Source organism: Triturus cristatus, chromosome 6 (assembly GCF_964204655.1).
Source record: "Triturus cristatus chromosome 6, aTriCri1.1, whole genome shotgun sequence".
NCBI lineage: Eukaryota > Metazoa > Chordata > Amphibia > Caudata > Salamandridae > Triturus > Triturus cristatus.
In genome coordinates this window covers 1,851,992,130-1,852,004,249 of record NC_140589.1, presented here as the reverse complement: position 1 = coordinate 1,852,004,249, position 12,120 = coordinate 1,851,992,130, and positions in this window count along the sequence as shown.

The window sequence follows — 12,120 nt, the reverse complement described above, 5'->3', positions numbered from 1 at the left end:
TACATTCCCACCTTATCCATTACATTCAAAACCTACGAATGGAGACACGATCAAAGGCGTGTGACAAAATACATTATCGTTACAGGGAAGATAAATAATGGCAGAAATAACAGAAGCCATCAGTTAGGTGATGATTGATAGCCCTCAAAGAGTCTCACAGATTCCCCCAACACTAAAGATATCTGCGGTCGTGAGCAGGCGGGAAGACGCTTGTAGTATTCCACAGCCCGTGCCAATATGATGTAATCACGTTCGGGATAAATGAAATGCAGCTGTTTATTCAACTTCAGCTTATCCTGTCTTCCATTTCAACATCTGCTATTACAGCAATAAGTGCACTCACGTGAACTCATTAAAGGTCACTGCTCAGCCAACTGATGCGCGCAGGGAAAGTGCAAGCTGAACAGCAGTGCAACACGTTAGTGCTAAAATAAGATAGTCAATCAATTAGGTAGCTCAACATTCATGGGCAGCGATTATCATTTTAAAGCATACCTAGCAGCAAGGAACCTATTTTTTTATATACATAGTTATTTTTATACCACAAATACAAAGCAACATATCTTGTTGCTTTGGTGCTTTCTTTTATGTTGTTTTTGGCTATATTTTTTTTCATTCCCGTTAGACAAAGTGACCGGATTGGCGGCTACACTGCCGACTTTGGTGCTGGAGACCAGGGTTCGAGCCTCGGGGTCGGTCCACATTCTGTGATTTTCGGCAAATCACTTTATCTCCCAGTCCCTGAATGTGTCATTGCGTAGTGTAATCGGTGCTTATGTAAAGCACTTCAATACCTTCGGGTCCAGTTTGAGAGTTTGCGCTATATATCTATACAAGTCCACTGTTTCCCCGAGTGAAAACACGCCGATGCGGCTTGCATTTTCCTATGAACCATCGTTAACGAGATGACTGTTAAAATTAAACAAACACATGTGTATGAAAAGAATACAAAATCATTATTATTAGAAAATTTTTATTTTTACTTAACTTGGAAACGATTTAAATCCAAGCAGACAGAGAGGTTCAGTGGTGCTTTCTTTTATGTTGTTTTTGGCTATATTCCTTTTCACTCCCGTTAGACAAAGTGAGCGGCTGTGGTCTGATGGCTAATTTTCCGACTTTGGTGCTGGAGACCAGGGTTCGAGCCTCGTGGTCGGTCCACATTCTGTGATTTTCGGCAAATCACTTTATCTCCCAGTCCCTGAATGTGTCATTGCGTAATGTAATCGGTGCTTATGTAAAGCATTTCAATACCTTCGGGTCGAGTTTGAGAGTTTGCGCTATATATATCTATACAAGTCCATTGTTTCCCGGAGTGAAAACATTACGATGCGGCTTGATGGGCATGCGCGAACATGCAGGGGGAGCGCTTACAGACCGGGAGCTGGAAACGACATCGCGTGCGCACTGTTGTGATCAGGCTGGGTGCCAGAAAAAAGTGCGGTGAGTAAAGGGGGCAGTAGCCTTGGAAGGTTACAAATGACGACATAATCGTCATGAGGCGGGACTACCAAGCCGTAAACAAATCGGAGAGCAGCATTTACTGATCTAAGCCAGTGGGCGGAGCTTCCAAAAAGCTTCCCCACTAAAGTGTATACTGCATGTCTAGGAGAGACCTAAAAAGAAACACAAAACAACGTTACTACATCGTATTGATTATACAGTGTTAATTCCCACTAATACCCTTATGTGTATGTATATATCTAGCCATTTGCGACATAAAGAAGCATTAAAGCATATTATTTTAAAGCGCAAACACATACAAATAGCACATTAACCACACATATTTAATTAATTTGCTCACCAACTTAGTTCACTTATTAATTTAAGCCATGCAATTGTATTCCCACGAGTAATTCTTTCATTAGTAATGTTGATTAATAAAGACTCGACAAAACTTTAATACTTAGTGATTAATTATTTGTAATTTTAATTATGACATATAAAAATATATAAACTGAAGTTTGAGTTTAAATAGAAAACCCTGCTCCAGCAGAATCATTTCCAACCAAATCGGGTTCTGCAAGTCTGACCGACCGATTACATTGCTTCCAAACATCGTTCTGTCGGACTCGCATTGACTTCAGTGGGAGCATGTGTCCTGAACGAGAACACCGGCTCCAATTGAAACAAGCATTTGCAATGCAAATCAGTCTCGGCTTTGGTACCTTATTAGTATTGACAAAGCTGACATTATTTATGCAACGTGATATGCAGCTTCCACTGACAGACATAAATATATTCTCACACTGCATGGTGATATATTACGGCTGTGCTGATTATGCAGAGGGGCGGCACAGACACAGCTCAGGAGCTGTACAGTTGTTATAATACGGATGTGCTGATAATGCGGAGAGCTGCACAGGCACAGCTCATGAGCTATACAGGTGATGTTCTGCAGTTGTGCTGGTAATGGAGAGGGGCTGCACAGCTCAGGAGTTGTACATGTGATATAATATGGATGTGCTGATTACGCAGAGGGACTGCACAGACACAGCTCAGGAGCTAATAGGTAATGTTCTGCGGCTGAGCTTATAATATGCAGAGAGGTGGCATAGACACAGCTCTGGAGCTGTACAAGTGATATAATGCGAATGTGCTGGTAATGCAGAGGGTTGCACAGACACAGCTCAGGAGCTGTACAAGTGATATAATACGAATGTGCTGGTAATGCAGAGGGCTGCACAGGCACAGCTCAGGAGCTGTGCAGGTGATGTTCTGCAGTTGTGCTGGTAATGCAGAGGGCTGCACGGGCACAGCTCAGGAGCTGTGCAGGTGATGTTCTGCAGTTGTGCTGGTAAAACAGCTCTTCCATGCACGTTAGTTAGCAAATGACGTTGCACAGTTGTGGCATGCTGGTGACTTGTGGCTGCCAGAAGTGCTCGTTTTTTTTTACTTCAATTAATTTGCATATTTCAGATGCAAATATGGGTGCTTGCAGTTCTCATTTACAGTATTTAGAAATTGCAGAATGGGAAGGGAGGCAAAACTGACCACATGAGCTCAAGACTCACCATAAAAATCCTCACAGACATTTATTGCACATGAAAGGGCCGACAACTGCAGCTCACACAATATGTACATAGACCCTGGAAGGCCAATCCGTGGGACTAAGCCACTAGAGTGGCCATCTCACTGTAGGTCCTAGTCCTAGGCTTTTATTTGATGGCACAATGTATTCTGGGCGTTATAGTCACCGGTGCTCCCATTGACCCCACCAGGTGTGAAAGGAAGTGTCCTGACCACATGGAGTGATATGGCTCTACATCAAACACACCTTTAATTCCACCTGTAAGGGACCGGAAGAGAGAAACCAAATCAGGCCACCCCTCCTGCTCACATAGACGGGACCTCTCACAGGAGGGGCACAAATTACCAATACTGAAGGTAAATTTACAAGCATCTTCCTCCCAGGGACACTAATACGTAAACTTTGACAGGCGCTCGATTCTAGTCGCTCTGTGCAAACTTGCATCATCCAGCCAGACCGAGGAAGGGGTGATGCGCCAGATTTGTCCACTATTTTGTTTTTGACTCTCGAGTCTAATCTGGTTGGATACAAAAAAATCATGCATCTGATCATACACTGCTACTCACCCAAACACACTCTCTGGGCAACACAGAGAGACCAAAACATGCTCACCATCATTGACTTAGTGACACTCCGGCAGAGTTTAAGGGCCCAGGAAGGGGCATGTTTTTGCACACTGGCACGCACTTAGCTATACTCAGGTGTTCCTAACACTCCAATGGAGGCAAGGGTACATTAATGCAGCTAGCATCCAACATAGGCACAAGGGTCCACACACCGCCAGTGATAATGATGGAGCAGGTCGTGCAAAATTTTGTATACCTCTTCTATTCTTGCATGAAAATACTAATTATATAATCTATTAACTATAATATTATTAAACGAGTGTTGCATGTATACTAATCAACATTATTAAAACTTAAACTACACATGGGATTTGCTATTTGCATGGCTAAATAACTCTTATAACTAAAATCTGTACACATATTAATGAGTAGTATATGTGGTAATAGAATATTGCATAATATATGTTGCTTTGTGAAGTTGCATCATCCAGGAGGATCGAAAAGGTGAATATAATGGCTTTAAATGTCGCTATATGCTAGATAAATACAAGCACATAGAGGGATTAGTAAGAGGTTAACATTGGAGTCACTATTTTTATGTATTAATTATTCTTTTGTGTTTGTTTCGCTTAAGTTGACATCTGAGCCTAAATCCAATATGGCCACTGACATCGCATGCAGAAGTGGCCACTGTCTCGTGAGGCGCGGAGTGAACTTTGCAAGTTCGAACAGTATCCTGAACCTTTTAGCGACCTTTGCTCATCATGTTCCCGGTCAAGGATATGAATTTGGTGGTTCGCCAAGATAGGGGAACAATCAATCTTACAGTAAACCGGAACAAGCCGACACTTTGGCTGACAAGTGACCTCACCCCTCGAACTGTACTGAGAATCTGGGAATAAGAATCGGACGATCCCAACCAGCCAATCATGACTGTCCCAAGCCTAAAAATGTATCTTCCTTAACCTGATTTCATTATAAAAAGGGTACTAAAATAGAGAGATATAGATATGTGAAGTTCATGACGCCTTTCCTGATGGTCCAGATGCTGCCCGACCGCTTGATAACTGCAAACTTTTTCCAAATCCACGGGCTATGATAGATGCTTGCACGATTTCTGGTCCTTTGATAAAATTGGGAACTGTAACGTGCTGAGCAGAGGACTTTGAGCTTTGGCCTGCTTTATACAAACTATTTGCAACAGACTCGGTTATGCAGAGCCAATGAATTAGAGGATCCCAAATAGCCAGATTAGGTAAATATGATGTTCTGCGATTTACTTGAATTGATCTAGAAATTCTAAACTTTGACGAGACAAAAGCAAATATAAATTATTATGAACATTTAGATAAACAAATATTGATTAACAAGAAATATGACTTTGTGGTTTTTCATTAAGGCAAATAAGGATTCTGAGTCTTAAATGTGTTTTAGCTGGTTCTAAATCACCATCAACCAATCCAACTAATTGGTCCGTCGACCAAGTGGGTGGAGTGCCTTGATGTGTAGGATTAGGGATCTATAGGCGATGGATGTTAATGTACATCTTGTAAAATAACTTTTCTCTCCCTATAGGTTATAAGGTGTTCCCCCCACATGTCCAGCGCTTGAATTAATCATCCGTCCTGTGTGTGTAAACCCGTGAATGGTGACGTGTGTGAGTTGGTGTTATGGGGCCCACCAATTAATGCGTGTATGAATGAGTGTGCGTGAAGACGAGTCTGCGACGCAGGGAGGATATCTGTATATGTCGTTCCCCATTTTCCCGGTTTTGCGCTGGATCAGTTTTTCTGGTAGCAGAGTTATGGTTTTCTTTTTTTGGTTTGGTGATTATTGCTTGTAAATTGCTTATTGATTGTGGATGAGAATTGGTTTATGTATTAACACTCTATGTTGAGTTGCGTCGAGTTCTATGTTGTTTGACGGCTTCTGGGATGTAGGAAGTCGGAAGTTAGTAACGGTTTCGTAGTAGAGCAGAGGTAAGCGCTGTTTTCGGGAAAGACGGAATTGATGTTGCCCTGTAGGTATATGGGGAAAACGTGTGACGATTGGAGTTGCACGACGTATTGTCTGGGTTCAATTTGGTAACATCGTTGTGTGTTACTGCTAGGGACATTTTCTGTATGAGAGAAATGTATGATAGCGAAGGTCACCTGTGAAATTCTGGTCTTAGGTACCAGGAGTCCAAAAGGCACTCTGATTACGCTTATCACTGGAAAGGTAATAGGAGTTGCCTACGCTTGCTAGAAGGATAAAGTAGAGGGAAGTGCTACTTTATTAACGAGTGTAATAATTCTGTAGTAGGGCAGACTGTTCTCTGTTCTCTGGAAAGACAGAATTCTGTGTGAATGAACTACATTTTCCGTATGAAAGTGCGTGAATGAAATAGCATTCAGGTTAATTGTGAAACTCTGGTTTTATTTCTCAGGAGTAGAGCGTTTCCAACTAGGTGTCTTCATTCTATAGAAACAGTAAGCTAATGCTTGTTAGAAGGGTAGGGTAGAGGGATGTGCTACTTTATCAACGGAAGTAACGATTCCATAGTAGGGCAGAGGTAAGCGCTGCTCTCGAGAAAGATGGAATTCTTGTGAGAAAGGTCATTAACTATATTTTGTTAGCGAAACAGATAATGGTGGCGTTTTTATGTCGTTACTAACAGAATTTTAGTAAAAAAAAGTGAATGTAAAAAGTTTGCCGATAAATTTTGTAACGGAGGGGTCAGCAGAAGCAGGAGTAGTGAGAAAAAGCTGACGTCAGAAAGACCGCGCTGGGATTGGACAGTCAGTAAGAGATGTAGATGCTCCTGATTGGTGCGTTAGTGTATGCCGCACTGAGAGTGGAGAATTGCAGGGTGACATAGACGCCCCTGATTGGTGCGTAAGTGTGAGTCGCGCTGGGATTGGAGAATTACAGAAGTGATGTAGACGCTCCTGATTGGTGCATTAGTGTGAGTCGCGCTACGATTGGTTAAAACAACAGAATAGTCATAGGGAAAATCTAGCGATACACGGAAGACAAAATGATGTATTACGATCCACCAGAAAAGGAGAAAAAGTCCTGGTTCGGGAAAAATTAAGAGCTTATTAAAAAGGACAAACTGATTGTGACTAGAGAGGTACAGTTGCTTCCCCCACCAAAATCGCCCGCATCCTTTATGGTTGCGAAATGCGGATATCATACTTGTATTGGGTTGGACAATTGGGTAAAGTATACAAAAGATGATGGAGTTTTAGCTTTTCCAGAACATGGTTCATTCAATTTAGCAGTTTTGAGAAATTTGAGAGAGAGAATGATGAATCTAGAACCGAGACCTAGACCAACACAGTTTGAAGCATTGACAGAATGGGAAGATGAGATGCATGACAGAGAACGACAGAGGAGTGGCGGAAGGTACAGATATATGTTTGGTAGATCGTATGGACAGAAGAACCATGATGATAGAATGAGGAGATGGCGAAGCGCAAATATGACTGATGGGTTGTTTCCTGTGAGAAGTGCTGAAGAGATTAGCAATAGAAAATGTATGGAAAAGAGAAATAATATCGAGACAGGAGGGTATGGTGTGCATGAATCGGAGGATGATGTTCTTGACAACATGTTTTATAAAAATCCACCCCCATATCAATCAGATCCCACATTATTGACACCAAGTGCCCCAATAAGAGAGACACCACGAAATATAAAATTTGAATCAGTACCACAAGAAGTAGGAAGAAACAATCCTTTTAGAGAAATAGAGAAAACAGAACATGGTAAACCAGGTAATGAAAATGCAGCTGAACTAGCGAAAACCACTTTAGAGTTAACAGAGAAGATTAGGGAATTAACAAAAAATTTGGAAGCTGTAACCGTTCCTGTAACTATAGGACCTGTAATTCTTATTTTTGATAAACAGAAGGATAGTGAGCATTGTCTGACGATTCCTTATAACAGTAATAAACAGACCGAGAGGCCAGAAAAAATTGCAGATGAGAACCCATGGAGACAAACAGCAAGTATTTCAGAACAAAGTACGCCTAAAAATTTGACAGTAAATCAAAGTTTAGTGGATAGAATAATAATGACGACAGAATCAGTCCCAGGATCACCGAAGAGTTTAGTACAACAAAATAATGAGAAAAATAGTGTAGGGCCTACTTCAGAAGAATTAAGTGAATGGCTAAGGGGTTTACAGCAGAAAGATACAGAATCCCAATCTATAGATGTGGCCAAGCTGAAGATTGTTTTGGAAGAATTAATAGTAGGGACTATCCCCACGGAGAAGTTAAAAACCTATCAGGATGAAGAATTATTATTTTTATGTAAAATTATAACCTGGAGAGCAAGGAATCTACACGAAAGACTAGAAGAAGTGGCAAATGAAATGGGTATAGACTTTGAAAGAGTAAAAGCTTTACAAAAACCATACCGAGTAGATTTTTCTGAAAAAGATATTGAAAATCTGAACACCGCAGGAAGAACAACACAGATTAAAGACATAATCATTTTGTTAAGAAAATGGGGAGATGTAGATAAATGGAAGAGTAGGTGATTTCGAAAACGAGATGATGTCTCAGACAAAACATTTGCAGCCTTCCACGTAAGAGAAAAGGAAAAGGTAGTAACAGAATGTCCCATGAGAGAAATTCCAGGAGGAGGATATGTACATGTCACTTGGACTAGACAAGATATTTTGTCATTTACCAATGATTTCCCTCGACTACGCGAAAAGCCAGTCGAGTGGTATAGGCAGGTAGATAGGTTCGTAAAGTTATCAAAAGTTTTATGGATTGATTTAAATAGTCTATTTGACATAATAGTACCAGCAGATTTATGGACAGAATGCAATATAATGATAAACTGGCCTACACAAGAGTACCTCAGAGACCCAAAAACGGGTGCCCCTGATCCTGAAGTTATGAAAAAATATGAACAGGTAATTACCTTTCTGAAAAATAAAGTACCTCCCAAGGAGACTGATTCGGTAAAAATTGACAGAACTCATCAGGAAGCTAAGGAATCGGGTCATGCTTATTATGAGAGGTTAATTCTCGGCTTTAAGCAGTTTAGTGATGATGAAAATTTGAGTGAAAAAGATCTAAGTCACTTTGTATACCGATTTGTATATGGGCTATGTCCAGAAATAAGTGAAATGATTAAACAGCATACAGTGGACTGGCAAAATAAGAAAATAGATGAAGTACTGCGACATGCAAAATATTTTAGTGATGAAATTGAAGCCAAACAGCGTAAGTTAAAAGAAAAGGCTATGTGGGCACAGGTAAAAGTGGCAGAAAGACAGGAGGCTCAATAGATTGAACAGGTAAATGGTGCAGGTATGAAACCAAAATTTCATGTTGGAAAAGGAAAGGGACAATTTAATATAGAAGAAGCCAAAAAGAAGTGGCCATGTCATAATTGCAGAAGATTAGGGCACTGGAAATCCGAGTGTAAATTTCCCCCGAGTACTAATGGTGATAATGCATCATTGAATTCGCAGGTGCAGAAAGAGGTGAGTTGTCAACCACAGCGACAGCAGCAGGTTGTTGCCCAACAGAATCAGGCGCCAAAACCGTCTTTTCCACAGAGCGTAAATCCTCAGAAATACAGTAATGAGACAGGATTCTACAGCGAAGAACAGGTAACTAAGCTGCCGCGCGCTAGTGCTGTTTCGCAGTATTGGCTACAACGCAATGAGAGTGAGCCAGAAGAAAGCCATTGACAGTGCCGAGGGGAGGAAGAAGAGTGCGTACCTGGCGCAACTCTAGAAGTAGACCAGACAGGTCCTTTTGTGGCTGGAAAGGTAAATGATGAAAATATTACTTTCCTTGTAGATACTGGTGCTACTCGTTCAACTGTCAGGTCAGCTGATGTTAAAAACCTTCCTCTCTCGGACGAAACAATCCAAGTAGTTGGAGTATCCAACAGACAGATTAAAACGTATCTCACTGAACCAGTAAAAGTTAACATAGGGAAATATTTTGAAATGCACCGTTTTGTTGTGTGCGATTCAAGCCCTGTAAATTTGTTAGGAAGAGATTTACTGTGCAAAATGAATTGCACTATATTTTGCACTCCCGATGGTATAGCATTTAAGACCCCTGATGAAGATGTACTGTATAAAATGACTATGGCTAATAGGGAACCTGAGATTACTGAGGCATTTGCTGTATTTAACCCTGAAGAACTCCCAAAAGAACTGAAAAAGACAGTAAAAGCAGAAGTCTGGGATTTCACAGGAGAAGATGTGGGATTAATGAAAAATGTAGATCCTATAAAAGTGACTGTAAAGGAAGGAATACGTTACCCAAATATTCCTCAGTACAAATTGACACCCGAAATAATTGAAGGAGTTACTCCTATAATAGAGAAAATGATTAAACAAGGTATTTTGAGAGAAATAATGAGTAGTCCATGTAATTCACCAATTATAGGCCTGAAAAAGCCTAATGGAACATTTAGAATAGTGCAAGACTTGAGAAAAATAAACAAAATCGTTGTGTCATGTTGTCCTTTTGTACCAAATCCATCTGTGATTTTGTATCAGATTCCACATGATGCAGAATGGTACACAGTAATTGACCTGTGTCATGCTTTCTTTTCCATCCCATTGCATCACGACAGTCAGCAGATGTTTGCGTTCCGGTTTGGCGAACGTATTTTTGGTGCCGAATCCCACAGGGGTATACAGAGAGCCCCTCAATATTTAACCAGATCTTGAAAAAGTCCTTAGAAGATCTAGAGATGTCCGAGAGCTCAGTACTGGTACAGTACATTGACGACCTGCTTGTGGTGTCAAAAACACGAGAAGCTTGTGTAGTGGATATCATAGCATTGCTAAATCATCTAGCAGATGGAGGACTTAAAGTATCCCCATCGAAATTGCAATTCTGTCAGAAAGAAGTCCAATATTTATGCCACAAAATTGAAAAGGAACTGAGAAAAATAACTGCAGAGAGAATCAAGATAATAAAAGGAATGAGATCCCCAATGACGCAAAGAGAAGTGAGAATGTTTCTTGGAATGGTTGGATATTGTCGTCAGTGGATAAGTAACTTTTCCCTGATTGCAAAACCTTTGGTACGCCTGACGAGAAGTGATGTAAAAGACCCCATTGAATTAAATAGGGAAGAATTAACAGCCTTTTAACAATTGAGAGACAGTTTGTGTGAGGCACCAGCACTTGGCATGCCTGACTATGAGAAGGAATTCGAACTATATTGCAGCGAAAGGAATGGATGTGCACTCTCTGTATTAATACAGAAACATGGAAAACTGAGAAGACCAATTGCATATTTTTCAGCTATACTCGACCCTGTAGCTGTAGCATTGCATGGTTGTTTGGAAGCTGTAGCAGTCACTTGTAAGATTCTGGAACAGAGCGAAGGAATTGTGATGGGATATCCTGTGCAAGTGTTTGTACCTCATGATGTGGCAATCCTTTTAACAAGGAGCTGCACTCAATTCATGATGCATAGTCGGCTGACTAAATATGAGAAAGTCATATTAGGTGCAACAAATGTGAGCCTTGTAAGATGTCTGAATGTGAATCCTTCAATGTTATTGCCAGATGCTGAGAATGTGGAAGTCAGAGACGATGTGGATCATGACTGTTTGGATGTGCTTCATTTCTGTACCAAACCACGTCCTGATATAAAAGATGTACCTTTGACAGAAAGTGACTATGTGATGTTTGTGGACGGGTCATGCTTGAAAACAGACGAAGGAATTCTGAGTGCAGCATATGCAGTATGCACATTAGCAGCGATAATGGAAGCGTCTTACCTAAAGGGAGTAAAATCAGTCCAGGTTGCTGAACTTTTTGCGTTAACCAGAGCATGTAAGTTGGGAAAGAATGTAAGAGTAACTGTGATAACCGATAGTCAATATGGCTTCGGTGTAGTGCATGACTTTGGCCAAATCTGGTCACAGAGAAGGTTTTTGACTTCAAGTGGAACCCCTATAAGGAATGCTGAAGTGGTTGGGAAATTGCTTGAGGCGATACAGCTGCCTAAGCAATTGGCTGTTGCGAAGTGTGCTGCGCATTCGAAGGCTGGAGATTACATCGCAGCAGGGAACCAGTATGCAAACGATATGGCTCAATATTGTGCGCAAAATCAGAATTCTGTGAATCGGACAAAAGAAAAGGAAATGAATTCATGTCCCTTGTTGTTTACTAACATTGTGAATACATGGGAAGAAGTGAGGCAGTTACAGGAAGAAGCAGGAGATGAGGACATGAGACAGTGGGTTAAAGCAGGATGTGCAGCAAGGGAAACAGATCATGTGTGGGTTTATCGGGATGGAAGACCAGTTATGCCTGATAGCATGGTGTCCGCCATGGCACGGATGTATCATGGACAAGCACACATAGGGAGAGATGCAATGCTTAGATTGTTTAAGCAGACATGGTACAATGCAAAATTCAGACTTGTAGCTGAGAGCCTTTGTCATAGACTCCTTATATGTCAACAGTTCAATCCTGGAAGGAAAACAGTGGTAAGTCTATGAACGATGGGTTGAGAAGGAGGGCCTTTCACCAGA